The sequence below is a fragment of the Ovis canadensis genome, chromosome 22 (assembly GCF_042477335.2).
Source record: "Ovis canadensis isolate MfBH-ARS-UI-01 breed Bighorn chromosome 22, ARS-UI_OviCan_v2, whole genome shotgun sequence".
NCBI lineage: Eukaryota > Metazoa > Chordata > Mammalia > Artiodactyla > Bovidae > Ovis > Ovis canadensis.
In genome coordinates this window covers 52,067,108-52,088,029 of record NC_091266.1, presented here as the reverse complement: position 1 = coordinate 52,088,029, position 20,922 = coordinate 52,067,108, and positions in this window count along the sequence as shown.

Here is a 20,922-nt window from a genome sequence, read left to right as displayed (position 1 = left end):
TGTTGATCAGTGTATGTCCCAGGATTTCTTTGATGGTTATCCTTTGCACACAAAAAACCCCCCAGATGTCTCTGAGCAGTTTATGGGATCTGCCCACATATTTTGATAAGGTTTCCCATCACTACTGCTTCAGCCTAACATCAGGCATTTCTCAAAAGCTGTTCTGTTAGTTACTCAGTTGAGTCTGATTCTGTGACCCTGTGGACTGCAGCCCACCCGGCTTCTCTGTCCATGGAATTTCCCAGGCAAGAATACTGGAGTGGACTGCCATTTCCTTCTCCATGGGATCGTCTCGACCCAGGGATCAAACCCGGGTCTCTTGCATTGCAAGCAGATTCTTTACTGTCTGAGACACCAGGGTTACCCCTTTACAGATGGAACCAAGAACTAAGTTGCTTAGGTTACAGATCCATACATCTTTTTCAACATTTCAGGTGTTTTTTTTTTTTTTTTTTTTTTGCATTTCTTAGATATCTAACAAAGGACAAAAATCTAACATGAAGTTAACAATAAAATCCACTCCAAATACTTTCTGACTGAACTCCCCAACCGGTGAGACCATATAACCAAGCATCACAAACACTAAAGAAACATATCTTAATACTAATGCTGTCCGTATTACACAAGGAGAAAGCTGCTGACCACAGAGTCAGCAGAACACATGAAGCGCATGCATCAGAATACCAGGAGACAAGCCCAGTATGGCTTTTGGCTCTGTGGTATCTAAAACTTAACTTATAAATTCAAGGATACAGTATGTATGTTTTCTCAGGAAGTGCCACTTTCAGTGAACCTGCCATTAGCATGAAGACTTTAGCAATAGTATAATAAATTTCATGACTGGATATGAATATTCATATAATCTCAGCTGTAAAAGGCTTTTACTCAGGGCCTCTACACTAGGGCATAGACCTCAAGGCAGGGAAACATTAGTAATCGCCCTTGAAATCGCCATGACTTGGCAATGTCGACTGCAGGTCTTGGAAGTCAATCAACAGTGACAACTTCTCCACATGGTCTGTTGCACAGATAAGCGCAGTGTTTGCTGGAGCTAAAAAGAGTGCAAAGAAGGGCAACAGCAACTCGGGCAGGGGGACAGCTTACTAAAGTGTCTGGCAAAGAAGGGATTCACAAATTCCTAAAACATAATCCAGGGAACTGGGAGCTTATAAAAAGAAAACTGTATAATCCATCTGGATTCAGATATTACACCAGTTTATTTGAAAACTAAAATATGTATCTCTTGTTCTAAAGGCGTAAAAGCTGAACATCACTTAAGTTAATGAAAAAAGAGGGCCTCAGACTAGTGGGATCCCACCAGTAGACTACACCAAGTCCTTCAGAAAGGTCCCAAACACAGAACTACAGGAACATGTTGACAGACCACCAGTGATCCATCAAATAAGAACTTAAGCACCTATATTTAGTGCTTTCAAGCTACTCAGTTTTTTACTCTATTTTTGTTCAATAAATGTGAACTACTGCTGAATTGTTTTATAGCCCACTAGAAAAATGTTGTTCCATGATATTAAATTCACCAGCACAGAGATGCTTTCTGGAATATCAAGCAGGTGCTAAGTCTTGAATTTGTGCCAGAACATTACAAACACAAGCTGCAATCACTCTGCTTCACATTAGGAAATCAGACGGTGCTGAGGGAGCAAATACTCTTCTTAAAGGACAATGTCATCTTCAAAATGGAACCAAATAAAGGAAGCCCTTGATCTGACTTCAGAGCTAAGAAGTTCTAGAATTATGTCTAATTATGTCTATATAATTTATGTTGATCACAAGTTGCTTTCTGAGCTACAAGGATGCAGCATATGTTTTGAACTAGTGGACAGAGAGAAGCCATTCCAAGGGTCTTAGTGTAAACAGTTAAGCCAAGTGGGAGTAGGAAATGGGTAGTTGGATAAACTGGACCTGAACTTTCTGACAGGAAGAGCAAGGCGAATGCCAGTCTTACTCACACGCAGTCAGGTGTCAGAGTCTGGGCAGAGATGAGGTCCAGGTTTGGGAATAAGTCCCCTAATAGCCAGGATAGTGTCCAGTGATTTTATTCTCCAAACAGAAAGGAGGCCAGGAAGAAGCAAGAGAACCAAGCATTGCAGACTTATGGGCAGAGGGGGTGGGGGGGGGGCGGGGGAACCACAACAACACAAAAACAACTGAGAGACAGAGATACATAGATAAATCAGTATAATCCACTCTTCCCCAATTTCTACAATACCCTTCATAGGAGTGCAACTCAAAGGTAGCAAAAACAAGGTAATTATCTTTGGCTCTTAGCCACCAACAACAGAATAGACTTTTGTGACACAATCATAGTTGTATTGCTACTTGCAACTGACAGATCACTAGGTCAGACGGTTTCTGATTCAGAGTCAGAATAAGTGAATCAGTCTATCTATGCTGATAGTGGTAAGTCTGTGAACTAAGGGATTATTTGAACTGTCCTCATGTTTGCCACTGGATGGAGGAGCCTGGCAGGCTGCAGTCCATGGCGTCACTAAGAGTCGGACACGACTGAGAGACTTCACTTTCACTTTTCACTTTCGTGCATTGGAGAAGGAAATGGCAACCCACTCCAATGTTCTTGCCTGGAGAATCCCAGGAACAGGGGAGCCTGCTGGGCTGCCGTCTATGGCGTTGCACAGAGTCAGACACGACTGAAGCGACTTAACAGCAGCAGCATATCTGCCACTAGCAATTTAGTCAAGCTGATTGGATGATGGAGATAACAAGGATTATCATTTTGAAGAAAATTACCATTAAGACTCACTGGGTTTCTCATCACTCCAATATCACTTGTCCTATATTAAAAATCAAAGTCTGTCCAATGAAGACACGAAGATGGTGTCTTGCTCAGTGTCAGGTGTCTCTAAACAAACTGAGAATTCACAGGTAATCATTAAGGCTGCTCCACCTTTTTTGCTTTTTTCTTAACAAGAAGATCTTTGCAAAAAAACTGCAGAATTACCAGGGTTGTCTCCTGCCATAGGTGCTGAGGAATCCAACTCTGAAATGGCCCACTGGAATACATTTCCCCCAGAGAACCAAACAATACCAGAATCATTAAAGCATTTCTCAGACTTAACTGAATATTCAGTGTAGCTGAGTTACTCAGGGAGCATTAAAGCCTCGGCATTGGTTTTCATTTGCTTTATTTATTCAGTATTTTCTCCTTTTTAAAAATATTTTAAATTGAGGTATAGTTAGTATCCCATAAAATATATATACTTAAGTGTTCATTTCAATGAGTTTTTTACAAAACTGTGATGAATTATAGGTAACATAAATCTATCACTTTAACCATTTTATTATTTTTTAAATTTAAATTTATTTTAATTGGAGGCTAATTACTTTATAATATTGTATTGGTTCTGCCACACATCAACATGAATCCACCACAGGCATACACGTGTTCCCCATCCTGAATTCCCCTCCCACCTCCCTCCCCGTACCATCCCTCTGGGTCATCCCAGTGCACCAGCCCCAAGCATCCTGTATCGAACCTGGACTGGCGATTCGTTTCTTATATGATATTATACAAGTTTCAGTGTCATTCCCCCAAATCGTCCCATCCTCTCCCTTTCTCACAGAGTCCAAAAGCCTGTTCTATACATCTGTGTCTCTTCTGCTGTCTCACATACAGGGTCATCGTTACCATCTTTCTAAATTCCATATATATGTGTTAGTATACTGTATTGGTCTTTTTCTTTCTGGCTTGCTTCACTCTGTATAATAGGCTCCAGTTTCATCCACCTTATTAGAACTGATTCAAATGTATTCTTTTTAATGGCTGAGTAATACTCCATTGTGTATATGCACTACAGCTTTCTTATCCATTCATCTGCTGATGGACATCTATTTTAAAGTACAGTTCAATGGCATTAAGTACACTCACATTGTGGTGCAGCCATGACTACCATCCATCTCCAACTTCAGAACCCAGACTGAAACTGTACCCACTAAACATTAACTCCCCTACAAAGTGGAGCATCATTCTTATGTTCACTTGCTATCTGAGTATCTTCTTTGGAGGTGTCTGTTAAGTTCATTTTTGGTTCATTTTTAATCGGGTTGTTTGCTTCCATGTTGCTGAGTTTTTTGTTATGTTTCTTACTCCCACTCCTGCCTATGCCTCAGGTTACCATTGTTGTTTTGTTTTTTTTTTTACTGTGGATTAGTTTCACCTGGACTTGAACTTTATATAAATCAGTTATACAGTATGTATTCATTTGAATCTGGCTTCATACAATGCCTATGAAACTCATCTGTATTGTGGAATGTAACAGCAGCACATTCACTTAGGGTACAAAATAGTTCATTGAACCAATGTCATTCCAGACATTAGTAATTTGTGTTTCCTCTCTTTCTTGATCAGGCTTGTTGAGGTATATCAATTTTATTAATCTTTCAAAGGATCAACTTTTGAATTTTTTTATTTTTTCTTATTTATAGTATCAACAGACATGTAAGTTCCTCATTACAGGTTTTAAAATGTTATTGTACTGTATCTTCTAAATTGCTTTTTTTTTTTTACTTAGCAATATATCATGGATATCTTCCAAAATAGATAATACAGATATGCCTCAATTTTTAAAGTTGCTTAGTATTCCTTTGATCCCATATTTAGGCCAGTTCCAAATTTTTTTAAACTACAAATAATGCTTTATTCTTGTTCACAAACATTCACACAACCCATATTGGTCCCCTGTAGTACCTGCTAAATCATAAATTATAAAATTAAAAGGATGATAAAGATTTTTCAAAAATATTCATGCCCTCTTCCTCTAATTTCACCAATACTGGCATAATCTTTTTGTTTAATTTTTTCTAGTTTACAGGAAATATTGCATTTTGTTTTTATTTGCTTTTAATTATTAATGAGCATATGTTCATATAAATATTAACCTTTGCATCTTTTTCTATTACTGATATCCCTTGCCCATTTTTCTAATGCTACATTTTTAGAACTTTTTGAAGTTCCCTCTATATTATTCATGTTAACCCTTCACTTATCACTTGTTGCAAATATGTTTTCCAAGTTTTGGGTGTGCATATGTGTTTGTGTGTTGGATGTTTTTTGTTAAGTCATTATTTGAGACATAATTCACATATAACAAAATGCACAGATTTTAAGGGAGTAGTTTGATGACTTCTTACAAAGGTAAACACCCATGTAACCGTCACCCAAACCAAGGAATAAAATAATTCCATCACTTCAGGAGGTTTATCATATCTCCTTGCAGTCATTTCTTTCTCTATTATTGATACTTTGAACTATTAGAGTTAGATAAATGTTTATAAAGATTCTGGCATAATATCCAGTGTATAATAAGCATTCAATGTATGAAACTGTTATTATTAATTCTATCCTGGCAATGGCTAACACAATGAGTCTGTACTACTTTAAAGTCCTTTAGAAAGCCAATGCTTCATTTTCTATACACTTCTAATTTCGGTGAGACTCCTCTCCCCCACCAATCATGGAGAATACTGCTTTCTTATAGCCACATTCTGTTAACAAACCAGCTAAATTTAAACTCAATAACAAATTCAGCTAAATTTAAATCTCCAGGAAACTGAATTTTAATTAATTTAATCCAACTCACACTAAGACATTTATACCATCTTTCATGACAAGCATCAGAAAATAATTTAAATTCTTATGACTCATCCTTGAGAACAAAATGTCCTTAGACAATGGAACACAGGTGTAATGTATGTTGGTTGGCCTTGCAGTCACTGTCTCATGTTCCTGGGATGAGAAATAATGTAGCCCAGACAATAACGTAGCCCAGAGAAGAAATGCGGAGAAGGCAATGGCACCCCACTCCAGTAATCTTGCCTGGAAAATCCCATGGACGGAGGAGCCTGGTGGACTGCAGTCCATGGGGTTGGTAAGAGTGGGACACAACTGAGTGACTTCACTTTGACTTTTCACTTTCATGCATTGGAGCAGGAAATGGCAACCCACTCCAGTGTTCTTGCCCAGAGAATCCCAGGGACAGGGGAGCCTGGTGGGCTGCCATCTATGGGGTCGCACAGAGTCGGACACAACTGAAGTGACTTAGCAGCAGCAGCAGCAGACAAGAAATGAAGACTCTTGATGGTATTCACTGTATTTGTTGTGCACCTTCTACCACAGGAAAAGAAGCTGGTTAACTATCTTACTTGGTTTGATGCAATGATACAAAGCATTCTGCAGGTGCTATTAGATAAGATAGGAAAATTTTTTAGAACGAATCACAGGTTCTATGTGAACCTAGATGAAAAAGTGGTAGAGCTCCCATGAGGAATTAAGAGAGTGTGAGATCTGACAGTTGACTACACCTGCAAACAGATCTTTTAAGAGAGAGACACTAACTGCTCCTGTATACCCTCCCAATAAGTCTTCTGTCTACCAATGACACCTTTCTTTGGCCCAGATTAATTAAGCCCAAAACGGATTTCTGTCACTGAAACTGTTCAGCCACTGGAAGAGGCAGAAAGTTGGGTGAATATTAGTCATAAAATGATGTGTATCTTTACAGGTTTTATCCTATCTTCAAGCAGCCTTATCTGAATTTTTAAGAAAAACAGCTCAATTATTCATTTATTCAACAAGTATCTATAGCCACTTCCTAAAAGTTTTTACCAATCCTAAAGGAAATCAACCCTGAATATTCATTGGAAGGACTGATGCTGAAGCTGAAGCTCCAATCCTTTGGCCACCTGATGGGAAGAGCTGACTCACTGGAGAAAACCCTAATGCTGGGAAAGATTGAGGGCAAGAGGAAAAGGGAGTGGCAGAGGATGAGATGGTCAGATAGCAACATCGACTCAATGGATAGGAGTTTGAGCAAACTCCAGGAGATAGTGAAGGACAGGGAAGCTTGGTGTGTTACAGTCCATGGGATCACAGAATCGGACACAACTGAGTGACTGAACAACAACAAGTTTTTACTAGTCTTGTTTTTTTCATACCTAGCACTGAGCCTGACACAACTGTTGATGTTTAATAAATATTTGACAGATGAATGAAAGAATGATAAATTTAGGTGATGGATGGTATGGACAAGTTCTAATTCTTACTTTTCTTGACAGAAGTTGAAATAGTTGCCCCTTTCTTTCTTCTTGAAAGCTCTAGTCTTGAAAGTCTTCCTCAATGTTTGCCCCTCAAACTCCCCTGTTTTTCGCTCCTATCTCTTAGGGCAGTTCCTATTGTTCTTTGCTGACTCCTCCTCCTCTCTCTGACTCTTAAATTTTGGTAGTTCTTCCAGAGACTATCATAGGCCTTCTAAGTCTGCTCACTCTCCCCAGGCCATTTTATCCATCTCCTCAGATAACACATTCCTGTTTTGTTTTTTTTAAGCTAGTTTGAGTAGAATATCTGGTCTTTTGTAAGCAAAGTGTCCCAGCTTATTCAGTGCTCAATAAATACTTATTAAAAAGTATACCAGGTTATTGGGCAGAAAACTTGAGACAAGACTGTAGGTCAAAGAAATAGACAGCATAAGCAAAAAAGGAAGTTAAGTTTTGGACATCTTACATTTCTGTTCTCAGCACCCCACAGATGCAAGATTTTTGATGTCTCTTAAAGCCCCTGTCTTAAGGTTCCTTCTTCATCCCTCCAACTGTCATACATAAGAATCATGGTATACTACAAAAAAATGATTTGTTCGGTTTTGTTCAAAGAAGGCTATGCATTTTGTTCATGCTCTGAACAGAAAGATTCAAGGCAAGGTTACAGAACTTATTCATTATATCTATATTAAGCTATTAGAATCAACCCTTACACCAACCATTATGATGTCACTTCTTCTTGACAAGCACCAGGGAACAATTCCTATTCTTAATTTATAACCAAAAGATCTGCATAACTTGTGTCATATTCAAACAACATGCATTATAATTAGAGCACTGCCAATTCATGAGGGCATGATTTCACTATTTCTTCTGCATTATCAAATTACACATGTATTGAAATTATATCTTCTGAGCTCATCCTGTGTAATTTCGATGTTGCAACTTTTCCATACACACAAAACCTTCATTTCTCTTTCTTAACATAATTCAAACACAGTCTATCTTTGACAATCTTATTTATAGCACACCCATCTCTTTTTTAAAATTAGAAATCCAAAATTTATATACTAAAGAATTTATATAACAAATATGTGAAAAGGGGCATCAATTGGCTTTTTTAACTCTTAAACCCTGATTCTAAATTAACTTTCAGTTCAGTTTCTCAGTAGTGTCCAACTCTTTGTGACCCCATGGACTGCAGTACACCAGGCTTCCCTGTCCATCACCAACTCCCGGAGCTTGCTCAAACTTATAAATTATTAACTTTAGCAGTTGCTAAAATGCACTGACAGAGGTTCACAGACTTAATCAATACCAGTGCTCAAATTTTAGTTATACCTGAAGATCACACTAAATTTAAACAATATGCTTGTAAAAGGTATCTAAATGTAAAATTTTAAAAATAGGTATGTCTCACTTCAACCGTAGCCTTGCCTAAATTTTCCATAGTCATAGTACCCACTGCCCTAAAATATCCCATATTGGATATAAATGCTCCAACACAGTGAATAACAAATGAAAACTGAAGTTTTCACTTATAAAGTAGCTTGATAAGTGAGACCTTATGGACTTCTAGTTAAAATAGTTAATAAGGCCCAATGCAAATTAAAACAAAGCCTTCAAGGATAAAAATGTATTACATATAATCTAACTAACAAAGGGGTGACCATTCTCACGACTTCTACATTTAATAGACCAAATTCACTTGGTATTAAACCTTGAAAAAGTAAAGGGCAGTGCAAGGTGGATTACTATAACACTCGACGTGCATGTGCAGGTTAAGTCACTTTAGTCGTGTCTGACTCTTTGCAACCCTATGAACTATAGCCTGCCAGTCTCCTCTGTCTGTGGAATTCTCCAGGCAAGAATACTGGGGTGCACTGCCATGCCCTCCTCCAGGGGATTGTCTCAACCCAAGGATCGAACCTGTGCCTCTTGTCTCCTGCATTGGCAGGTTGGTTCTTTACCACTACCACCACTTCAGAGTGAATCAGAGGTGGTGTTAGTTAATATTTAATCAGTGTTAAGTTATTTAACCAGTGTTAATATTTAACAATGGTGTCCTATCCATTATGGCCCCATATCAATACTCAATATTATTAAACTTACTGACTTTGGTCAACAGCTATACGTATTTTGCTTTTATAAATGTGGCTAACATGTTCTATTCAGTGCCTACTTCTACAGAGTCTCAGCTGTGGTTTGCCTTTACCTCCAAAGGGACACCGTGACTTTTCCAGGCTACCTGTGGGGTACCTCTGTAGTTTTGCCACAGCACAAGGTCTTAACCACATCCACCTTCCTCCAGGAGCACGGGTATGAAATTACACTGGTGGCATCCTCCTCCAAGAAGATTCATTTGACATACTCACCATTCTTTGATAAGAGACAAATTTTGAGGTGTTGCTACAGAGGCCAAATACAAATAAGAATTTCAGCTGGCAACTGCTGAACAAAAACTTAAAGAAAAAGAAAAACCTTCCATCTTCATTCCTGTTCTAACAAGTAAATGATCCTTAAACTAGCTCTCTCATCACCTATCATGAGTTACACCTAGCCTCCAGCTATACTAACCACCCCCTTATCTTCATTTATCCTATGGAGTGGGGGAGAGGAGATCAAAGGACAAATATATTGTGCTTTAGTATTTCTCAAGGTTTTTAGCATAGCTGCATATTTAGTCCCTGAGTGATTTGTACATTATTCACTTATGTAATTGGCACTGACAGTTGACAGTGCTGGGTTCAGTGCTCCACCTTGGAATATGAACAGTGGAAACAATGGATAAGGGACCATCTCTCTCACCAGGAGTTCAGAAGCTCTAGAAGATTCTTCTCAAAAGAGGGAATGAAAAGTCAGTTGGTTTGCTCAGTTTTTAGTTTTATCCAAGTTATAACTTAAGTCAAATTCCTCTATACATCTTTGCTTCTAGTCATGACAGAATTATTGTTACTGTCAGTCATTAACTCATGTTCAGCTCTTTGGAACCCTATGGACTGCAGCATGCCAGTCTCCTCTGTCCTTCACTGTCTCCCAGAGTTTGCTCAAATTTATGTCCATTGAGTCAGTGATGCTATCTAACCATCTCATCCTCTGGCGTCCCCTTCTCCTTTTGCCTTCAATCTTTCCCAGCATCAGGGTATTTTCTAGTGAGTTGGCTCTTTGCATCATGTGGCCAAACTATTGGAGCTTCAGCAACAGTCCTTCCAATGAATATTCAGTGTTGATTTCCTTTAGGACTGACTGGTTTGATCTCTTTGCAGTCCAAGGGACTCTCCCTGGACTTGCAATCCCACTGAAAACAAGGAGAAAATGGGACAAAATATATGAGACAACTTTTTCAGGCACTGAGAACAGGGAGATCAGAATCACAGCCTTTGGGATAGGAATGACAAGTAGTGGTAAACCTGGGGCAATTTTGCTTCTGTTGCACAGAAAGGTAAGCCTAGCAAGACAGGTGAGACAGGCACTCACTCTCCTGAGTGAGAAGGCACAGACCCACCCAAGTTCCAGGCAGCTGAAGCAGCCTCTAATTTGGGGGGCAGGCTACTAAAAAGGAGGCTGTTACCCAACAAAGTGGGAGTAAAGAGGCCTGAGTAGGGGGTGTAGGGTAAGAAGTAGGGGTGGGGTTAAGACTTCAGGAAAGGCACACAGTATAGAGGGCACACCCTAGAGCAAGGGCCCCACCCTAAAACTAAGTTCATAATGAAAACAGAGCTGCCCAAACACTAAAAACAAGACTAACAGGATCCAAAGATTTTCCAGGCAATCTAATAAATGCTGGGATAAAAATGAAACACTCTTTAAAGGAGGATGTCATCATCAAAATTCATTACAGGGTTTATCACCCACAGTATCCAGCACAAAATCATAAACACTGAGGTGTATACATATAATGAAATACTTGGTAAACTGAATGATTGAAATGTTGGTTTATGCAACAACACAGGTGAATCTAATAGACACCGTATGAAGCTAGATTTAAGTGCATGCTACTGCTGCTAAGTCGCTTCAGTCGTGTCCGACTCTGTGTGACCCCACATATGGCAGCCCACCAGGCTCCTCCATCCCTGGGACTCTCCAGGCAAGAACACTGGAGTGGGCTGCCATTTCCTTCTCCAATACATGAAAGCTAAAAGTGAAAGTGAAGTCACTCAGTCGTGTCTGACTTAGCGACCCCATGGGTTACTGCCTACCAGGCTCCTCCGTCCATGGGATTTTCCAGGCAAGAGTACTGGAGTGGGTTGCCATCACACTGTATAATTCATTATATAAAGTTCAAGTACAGGAAAAACTAATCTATAGTAAAAAAAAATAATAATAATAGTAATCGAAACAGTGGTTACGGGGACTTCTTGGTGGTCCAGTGGCTACGACTCCACACTCCCAATGCAGGAGGCCTGGGCTCAATCCCTGGTTAGGGAACTAGATCTATATGCCACAACTAAGACCCAGTGCAGCCAAATAAATAAATATTTTAAAAAACACAAAAAACAGTGGTTACCTGAGGGGTGGGAATAAGAATTGACTGCAAGGAGACATAGGAAACTCTCAGGAGTGATGAAATTGTTTTATCCCTCAGTTTTGGTGGTGGTTACACAGGGTAACCACCTTTGATGAGTCAAAACTCATCAAACTGTCCACTTAAAATCTGTGCATTTTATTGCATGTGAATTACATTTCAGGTTGATTCCCTGGTGGCTCAGATGGTAAATCGTCTGCCTGCAATGCCAGAGACCCTGGTTCAATCCCTGGGTCGGGAAGATCCCCTGGAGAAGGAAATGGTAACCCACTCCAGTACTCTTGCCTAGAAAATTCCATGGACTGAGGAGCCTGGTGGGCTACAGTCCATGGGGTTGCTAAGAGTTGGACACAACTGAGCGACTTCACTTACTTTACTTTACTTTTACATTTCAAAAATTGACTAAAATTTAAAGAAAAAAAAAGCAAAGAAAAATATAGAATGATGTTTTGCATGGCAACACAGCTTTTTATGCATGTCAGAGAGGATTTTCTTACTCAGAAAACACATGTACATTTATTGAAGTCTTTGTAAGTTGATTTATACTGCCTTGCAAGAGCTGACTGCTAAAATTTTAAGAACTTTGCAAGCCAGCTGTTAAAACTATTGTTAGCTCAAAATCACCCATGGCAGAAGTCTTTACAACACATTAGAAGTCAGATCTCCCCAAACCAGCTCCCACCCAAGGGCTAGTTTATCAGCACACAACTGGATTTATGATTTATTTATATTAAAATAAAGATCTGCATCACACGTCATGTCTAGAGTTGTGGTCAATAAACTTTCCAAGATATAGTTCTACACAGATTATTTGTATTAATGGAGACTATCAATATCTCCTTCCCTGCTCCCCTTTTAATCCTATTACCACTTCTTGCAAACAATGAATTCAGATCTTTTGTCTGTTGAATTTTGGATGTGCCTTCATGTCACTCATGACATGCTCATGCTGCTACTTATTTTTTCGGTTTTGACATTATTGACTGTTTCCCACTATGGAAGATATGAATTCAGTCTTCTTTCCCACAGAACACCTGCCACCATCAAAACCACATTTCACACCACTCCTATCCTTCCAACATTGTGTTACACTTTTAATTAGATCAATATTCAGTGTTTACACTAATATGGTTATGAAAATATTCACAGCTGAGCTGTCTAGTGTTAAGATTAGTATTATTTTTCCTTCCTCGCACAACTTTTTGTTTTCTCTGGAGCTACTGGTATTTCTATGCCTTTTTAATTTGCCTTGTTTTCTACGTACTTATCACTGATTTATACCAAAAATTCTATCCCAATTATCTAAAATTTCTCTCAATAGTGCCAACATATCAGATATTTCAGCAATTTACTCTTCTGGGAAACATGTCTCTGGAGGCTGCTGTCATCTGGATTGACTGCCCCAGGGTGGTACACAGTTATGATTCTGGAATTTACCTTCCCTATCTGTGAGAGTCTCATCACCTCCCGTGCGAATTGTTAAATCAATTGTTGGACTGTTCCTTAAGTATTGCTGTTGAGAAGTCCAAAGCATTCTGACTCTTGATCCCTAAGAGATGACTCATTTTTCACTTTATATTCTGAAATTTTGTAATGATGTCACTTGGAGCAGGTTTTGCATTGATTCCACTGGGCCTTTAAGAGTCTTTCAATCTAAAAACTCTTATCCTTTAATTCTTGAAAATGTTCTCTTCTGTTTTTTTTCCGCCCCTTCTAAACTTCTGTTATTCAGATGTTGAGCAAAATGAGCTTCTCTAATAGTTTCCATTTTTTCTTGTCTTTTTGCAGTACTTTCTGAAAGATTTCCTAAACTTTCTATAGGTCTTTTAACTCTTTCATTACTTTTTGAAAACATCTGCTAACACATTTTAAATTTCATTTATTTGTATCCTGTAATGGCAGATATTTTCTCATCTCTCTGAGAATATCAATGCAATTTACTTTCTTCTCTAATTGTTTGGACAGGTCCTCTTTATGTGAAAGGCATGTTGTGTGAATATGGACTGTCTCTATTCAAGAATGAAACTGTAAAAGGTTAATTGAAGCTCTAGATGCACAGGTGGTACTTGTCAACTATGAGTTTAACTCTGGGATTATCTGGCTGAACTGCTTCATTGAAAAATTTCTTTCCTTAAGTCTTTCCTTTTGAGCTCGTAAAATTCCTCAGATTAAAATATTTCAATCTTTTGCTTAGAGCAGTACGGTTCTAATGTGAGTGTGCATCAGAATCAGCTAGTGCTTGTGTGTGCTCAGTCACATCCAACTCTTTGTGATCCCAGGGACTACAGCCCGCCAGGCTCCTCTGTCCGGGGATTATCCATTATCCAATACTGGAGTGGGTTGCCATGCCTTCCACCAGGGGATCTTCCCAACCCAGGGATCGAACCCAGATCTCCTGCAATGCAGGTGGATTCTTTTTTTTTTTTATTTTTGCAAGTGGATTCTTTATCATCTGAGCCACCAGGGAAACCCAATGGTTAAGAATCTACCTGCCAATGCAGGAGACTCAGGAGATGCAGGTTTGATCCCTGGGATGGGAAGATCTCCTGGAGGAGGAAATGGCAACCCACTCCAATATTCTTGCCTGGAGAATCCGCATGGACAGAGGAGCCTGGAGGGTTGCAGTCCATGTGGTCACAAAGAGTCGGACACAACTGACCAACTAAGCACAGAATAGCACATCCTTTACCACTGTGCCACCTAGGAAGCCCAGAATCAGCTGTGAGGATTTGTTAAAACACTGGGCCCTGCCTATAGAGATTCTGATTCATAGGTCTGGGATAGGGACCTAGAATTTGCATTTCTAACAAGTTCCTAGATAATACTAATGCTGCAGGTCCTAGGAACATACTTTGAGAACACTGGCTGGCCTGGATTGCCCAAAACAAGACCTCAGTTAAAGTATTGGGATTACAATCTTCAGAATGTAAGGTTTAAAAATCCCTCTGTTTCCAATAACTATACTGTCCTCAACAGCGCCTACAGCGCTCTGTCCAGAGACCCTCTGTTTAATGGTCTCCAGAAAATAAGGCTTAAATATTCTGTCAGAGTAAGGGATGTTCCCTAACTGGAATGGGAAATAGGACTGCGCTTCTCAGTGTCTCTTAAGCATATATTCAATCAATCCCTTTGTTTTCAATCCCACTTTCACTTACATTTCCAGAAGTACATAGCACTGCCAGTTTTCAAGTGTTCTGAGGATTCTTTGGGGGCAAGTCAAGGTGGTTTTCATCTTTTTGCCACTTTGGGCTCTTCTTGATCAAATTTTATGAGTCATTTCCCATTCATCCATCTATTTCCCAACTTCCAAAATCATATTGCTATCAACTCTCTACATCATCTTCTCTTTATCCATTAGGACTTTGAAAGAAAATCATTTTACTATCTTATCAGTGGAGTTTGGGAGAGAAACAGAGGTAAAGGTTTGTGTTCAGTCTGCTAACTTCATTAGGAATTTAGAAGAGTGAACATGGGAACCATGTTCCCAGACTCTGATTGTATCTCAGAATATAAAACAAACAGGACGTACTCAAAGCAAATTGAACCATCCTCAAAAGTTACACTAGGCTGGTCAGTTTTATTCATTTCAGACTTGGCAGAAGAAATCAACTATGTTTATATAGGGAAAAATCTGTTTCACAGCTTTAGACTGCAACTCTCCCAAAGCCAGTGTGCCACAGGTCTGTAATATAAGCTACATATATGAAATACTGGTGACTCAAAGCAAGAAACCAAAGGATGTGAACAAGATAGTTTATCTTTGCATATAAAGAGCAACAATAAAATCATTAATGCCATGCTAAGATATTCTTATCTTTTTCATACTATCTTCTGCCCAACAACAATTAAAATTATAATTCACTGAACAAATATCCAATGTCAGAATTATGGTGGTTCCATTATGTACTCTGTCTCATTTACACAGTCTGCTAAGATGGGCATTATGTATTTTAATCTTTTAATACCAATTAGGAAACTGATATCTAGAAGAGGTAAGAAACCAGTTGAAGGCTATACAGGAAGGGCAGAGCAGAATAGAACTGTAGGCTTATCTTATTCTAAAGCCCCAACATAACCATTTTGATACAACATGAGTTAAAAGCAAATAAAAACATTTATTTTGAACATAAAATAAATTTTGTTTTTGTAATAAACCAAGCTGATTTTGTAATGTAACACAGCACATTTGAATTCAAGTTTTTACAGATTTGGACCACATCTTATTTTGTGTAGGTGTGGGACCCATACAGCACCCAACAGAGCAAAATATCATTAAATTAAAGACATAATTTAATAGCTCTATAAGTAATATATAAGAACCAGTTCATTTATGATTATTATAAATATAAATGGTATGTTATGAGATGGATTTCTGCCAAAAGACTCAACAGGACAGAAAAGCCTTCAGAGAGACACAGAGCTTGTTAACTTTACTTTGCACTATCTTCTGTTTTGTTTTGTTTTTGTTTTTGTTTTTTAAACAAAAACAGAGTCTAAGCATTTGAACCAACAAGGTGGTTTTCCCAAAGGATATTCTCAGGGTGGGTATTCTTGCTTTAGTTTATATAGGTCATTCTGAAGTTTTATGTTCTCTAGGGAGACTTCTAAATGAAGAATTTAATCAGAAAAGGGAGATTCAGCTAGAGAGTAATCAAGTTTTAAAATCTAAAAAATAAAGGAACACAGCTTCACTTACTACCCTAGAGCGGAAGCAATCCAGTAGACAGATAAAAGAGTGTGGGCAACAGGAGGAGAGGTGAAAAATAAAAGAAAAAAATATTTTTTAAGCTTGTTTGGGAGAAGCTCTAAAAGGAAATGCAGAGATGTTAACAATTAGGAGGAGGAGGAGGAGATGGAAAGGAAAAAAATGTGCTTACAACTGCCCATGAAATAAACGTCTTTGTTACAAGACCACAGGATTCTGTTTCCTGGGAAGGGGAAAAAAATTACTCAGCTACATTTTATGTTATGTCAGGCCAAGAGATATGTCATATAGTCATACAAAGTAAAATGTCATTAACTAAAATACTGAGTTGTTCACTCCATTTAAAAGGACTTGTTAGGAAAACTAACACAAAATGTGTTGCCCAATTTAGAAGACAGCTTAACCCATCTGGAAAAGACAAATATTTTATTGGTCTGTACATTAATGCCCCCTCCAAAGATGTCCACACCCTAATCTCCAAAACCTATGAATATGTTCAGTTACCGGGCAAAGAGGAACTCAGGTTGCAAAAGGAATTAAGTCTGCTGATCAGCTGAGCTTCCTGCCAAAGCGCAGCCCTGACAACCCTTTTCATGGCAACCCACTCCAGTGTTCTTGCCTGGAGAATCCCAGGGATGGGGGAGCCTGGTGGGCTGCCATCTATGGGGTCACAGAGTCAGACACGACTGAAGCGACTTAGCAGCAGCAGCAGCAATGAAGTTTTATTAAAACAGAAAATGGAACTGAATTAAACAAGTACATGTAGCCTGTTTAACACAACATCGTCACTGCATAATACTCATTCAGTTCGGCCAAGTCTGCTTCTTTCCACACTTGCAGGATGCTGCTGCTGCTGCTAAGTCACTTCAGTCGCGTCCGACTCTGTGCGACCCCATAGATGGCAGCCTACCAGGCCCCTCCATCCCTGGGATTCTCCAGGCAAGAACACTGGAGTGGGTTACCATTGCCTTCTCCAATGCAGGATGGAGTTAACCAAAACATCCTTTCCTGAGAAGAACTCCCACTGGTCTGTATGTACACTTTAGATTTTTAACTACATCAGTCTGTCATCAGATGTTCTTTCAAGATGCTTCCTCCATTCCTTTAAAAATGCTCCCCTACCAGGGACTATTCCCTATTTCCCTTTAAACACTATCAAGGTGCTACCATGAATGACAGATGGGAATTGGTTGTACTGAGTGTATGTGAATAATAAGGAGGTTATACTTATTTGGACATCTTAATTGAAAAAAGCACCAAGAATATGTCCTTACTGATATGCTTTTTAAAAATACTTTGAGAAAGAAGAAAATAAAGCAAATCCATTTGTATACAAAATAAGGTATATGAGTACATACTATGTGTCAGGTACTGCTTAATGCACTGGGGAGACAGCAGCAAACAAGAAACAAAAATCGCCTACATACTAGTCTAAATGACAGGCAGTGAATATGACAGAGTTCATAAAAAAGTAAAATATATCAGATAAGTGTTAAGAGACAAAGCAGAAAAGACAGCAAGTACCAAGGAGCCTGCACCACAGCAGTGGTCCTGGTATGGGGAGGAGAAGTTCCAGACTCTGTCTCTGTTTTGAAGGTACAAACAGAATTTACTGATGGATTTGACACATGAAGTATTGTCAAATATTCAACTATTGAGATATTGTTGGAGTCAATAGACATTTCGACCAATTTCCTTCATCAACAACACCGCACTAGGAGATACTCAATCTCTTAACTCATGAAACAACAAAAATTCTGATATCATGAATTCCCTATATGTTAAATGACAAGGAGATAGGAATTTGAAAGTAAGGCTTTAAAGGAAACACATCTCTGGTGATAAAGCTGATTGACAAGTCAATTACCAAAGATCCTAAATAGAATGCCTTCACTTTATCTGATGGACCAATAATTCATGATGAATCTTTGAAGACTAAAGAAAAATACTATATAATCAAGATTAAACACACAGGGAAGTTATTTCAATAATCAACAACTTAACATCAACTTTTCATGTGGTCTCAGGGTGAAAGGCTTTTACTTATATTTTTAAATTCAAAAATAAAATGTACTGATTAAACCAATAAGGCTCTTTTCAGTTTAGCAAAAGTAAAAACAATACGGTAATGCTACTGAAATTTCACTTTTATGTTTCTTAAACTTTATAGTTTCTCAAAGGAACATGTGAAACTAATTTGAAAATAAGTATCAAATACATAGTATTGAAAAGTATATATGGAACAACTGGAAAATGTATATAGAGAGAAATTTTAAATTTATATCTATATAAACGGAGACAGAAGGAAGGAAGAAAGAAGACAAGGAAAGAAGGGAGGGAAGGAAGAAGCATCACTCTTTTGCAAGCATTTGCTATTCCCAAACTTCCTCCAGTATCATGACATGATCTTATCCAAGGCTGTACCAGAGAAATCCAGCAGGTGGCACTCATACATTTTTCTAAATGGGATGCTGAATTAAAAACAGAATTGTTTAAATTTTGTATTTCAGGCCAGAAAGACCAAATAAATCATAGCTGGAAGCAAACACATTTGAAAATTTTCTATTACTGTGGAGAAATAATGCTTTTAAGCTGCTTTAACGCACATTCGTAGCTTGCAAGCAACTTACAATTTTCACTTCCTATTCTAGCAGCTGATAGAAAGTAAGCATTCATAATCATTACCTGCCAATCAACAGCTTGATAATAGAAGGCTGTAAGTGACCACGGAGAGACTCACAAACATTTCTCATGATGGCATATGGGATCATTACTTTCTTCCACTTTCTCTTCCATGCTTTTATTGGTTGTTCTATATAGATGGGTTCTGAAATTAGGAAACATTATTACTACCATTTCAACTAAGTAAACAGAGGCTCAGAAACAGTAAGAAAATTAGAAAGAAAGAAAGAAAGTGAAGTCACCCAGTCGTGTCCAACTCTTTGCGACCCCACGGACTGTAGCTCACCAGGCTCCTCCATCCATGGAATTTTCTGGGCAAGAGTACTGGAGTGGGTTGCCATTTTGGATATGGTAATTCAACTAAGAAAGAAAATAAACAATAAATGAATCCAGTTTAAGAACTGGATAACCAAGAAATCCTCAATTAATAAATATGGGTTTAATGAACAAGTTTATTCAAGCCATACTTCAACACACCTTTATTGAACACTTCCCATATGCTGACACTGCTCTAGGCTCTGAGAAAAGAGTGGTGCATAAGACACATAATACCCCTGCTCATGGAACTTGTGGTTTTATAAGCAAAAACAGACAAGAACGATTTCAGAAATCTCAATAGTATGAAGAGAATTAAACTAGACGGTGTGATGTGATCATATGACTACTTTAGACTGACTATTTAAAGGAAGGTTTCTCCCAGGAGGTGACATTTCAGCTGACATCTGGACTACAGAACAGATGGCCATACAAAGACCAGGAGGAGGAGCATCCCAGGCAGAGGGAACACAGCTTCGAAATGAACCCAAGGCCAGAGTGAGTCAGGCCTCTTTGGGGAGCAGAAAGAACAGAAAGAACAGGCAGTGTGGCTGGAGAGGAATGTTCAAGGAGGAGAGGGTATGACCTGAGTTCTAAGAGGTAGCTAGGAGCCAGGACGAATGGATGAAAGAATGGACAGAAGAACAACAGAAAGGGAAAAAGAAAGAAATATGAAGAGCACTAATTTCAGGTTAAGCAGAGATTCTTTTACATGCTGATCTTTCTGGAAGTTCTCCATTAGTCCATATTCTTGCCTTAGCGGGTACTGAAGAAAGGAATACAACTCGTTATGTATGAGTTTAAGAAGATGCCATCCCTCAGGTTATCACCTTAAATTATCAGTAACTACAGGGTAGCACTGAAAAAAATCTGCAGAAAATGTAAAAAAGTGGGATGAATAGGTATTAATTTCAAGAGATACCCATAAGGTGAATTTTCAATAATACTTGATTTGAGTCTGTTTTGTACTTCTCACGGAGTCTAAAGGATATTCTTGGTTATTAAAGATTCACATTAACTGATTCTGATTAGTCAATGTTTTCTGGAAGCAAAAGGGTGGTTTAAATGATCCTCAAATTTCTGTTATCTTCTAATATTTACCTGTTGTGTTAAGACTTTATTATAAGCACATTTTCAAAAACAATGTATTTTTAAGACTGTTGAAGTCTAAGAAATTAAACAGTAAATAAAGAGACCCATTGCCTTCTCCAATCTCACATGAATCAGACATCAATCAAAATCTCAGCTTTTCCTGCAAAAACTGCAATATATGTTAGACCTCCAACTAGAATCTCAATAAAAAGCTTTGCTTTTACTGGATAAAAATATTTTTATAAATATAACCTTTATTTTATAGATTTTAATTGGCACCATATTTTAGAGCTGACATTACACTGATTGCTATGATTGCATTCATGTCACCCATTTCCAACCAGGAGTTTCTTTGTCTAAATGCTACAAAAGCCATCAACATCATGTACTTTGGTGGTTTGAATTTACAAACACTTTCAGCAATCACAAAGCCCTACCCAGAAATATTCATTAGTAATTGTATTTGCGTCTATTAAATGTAGATTAAGAGGATTTTATTTTAACAAGATTTTATTTATCAACTAATTAGAAT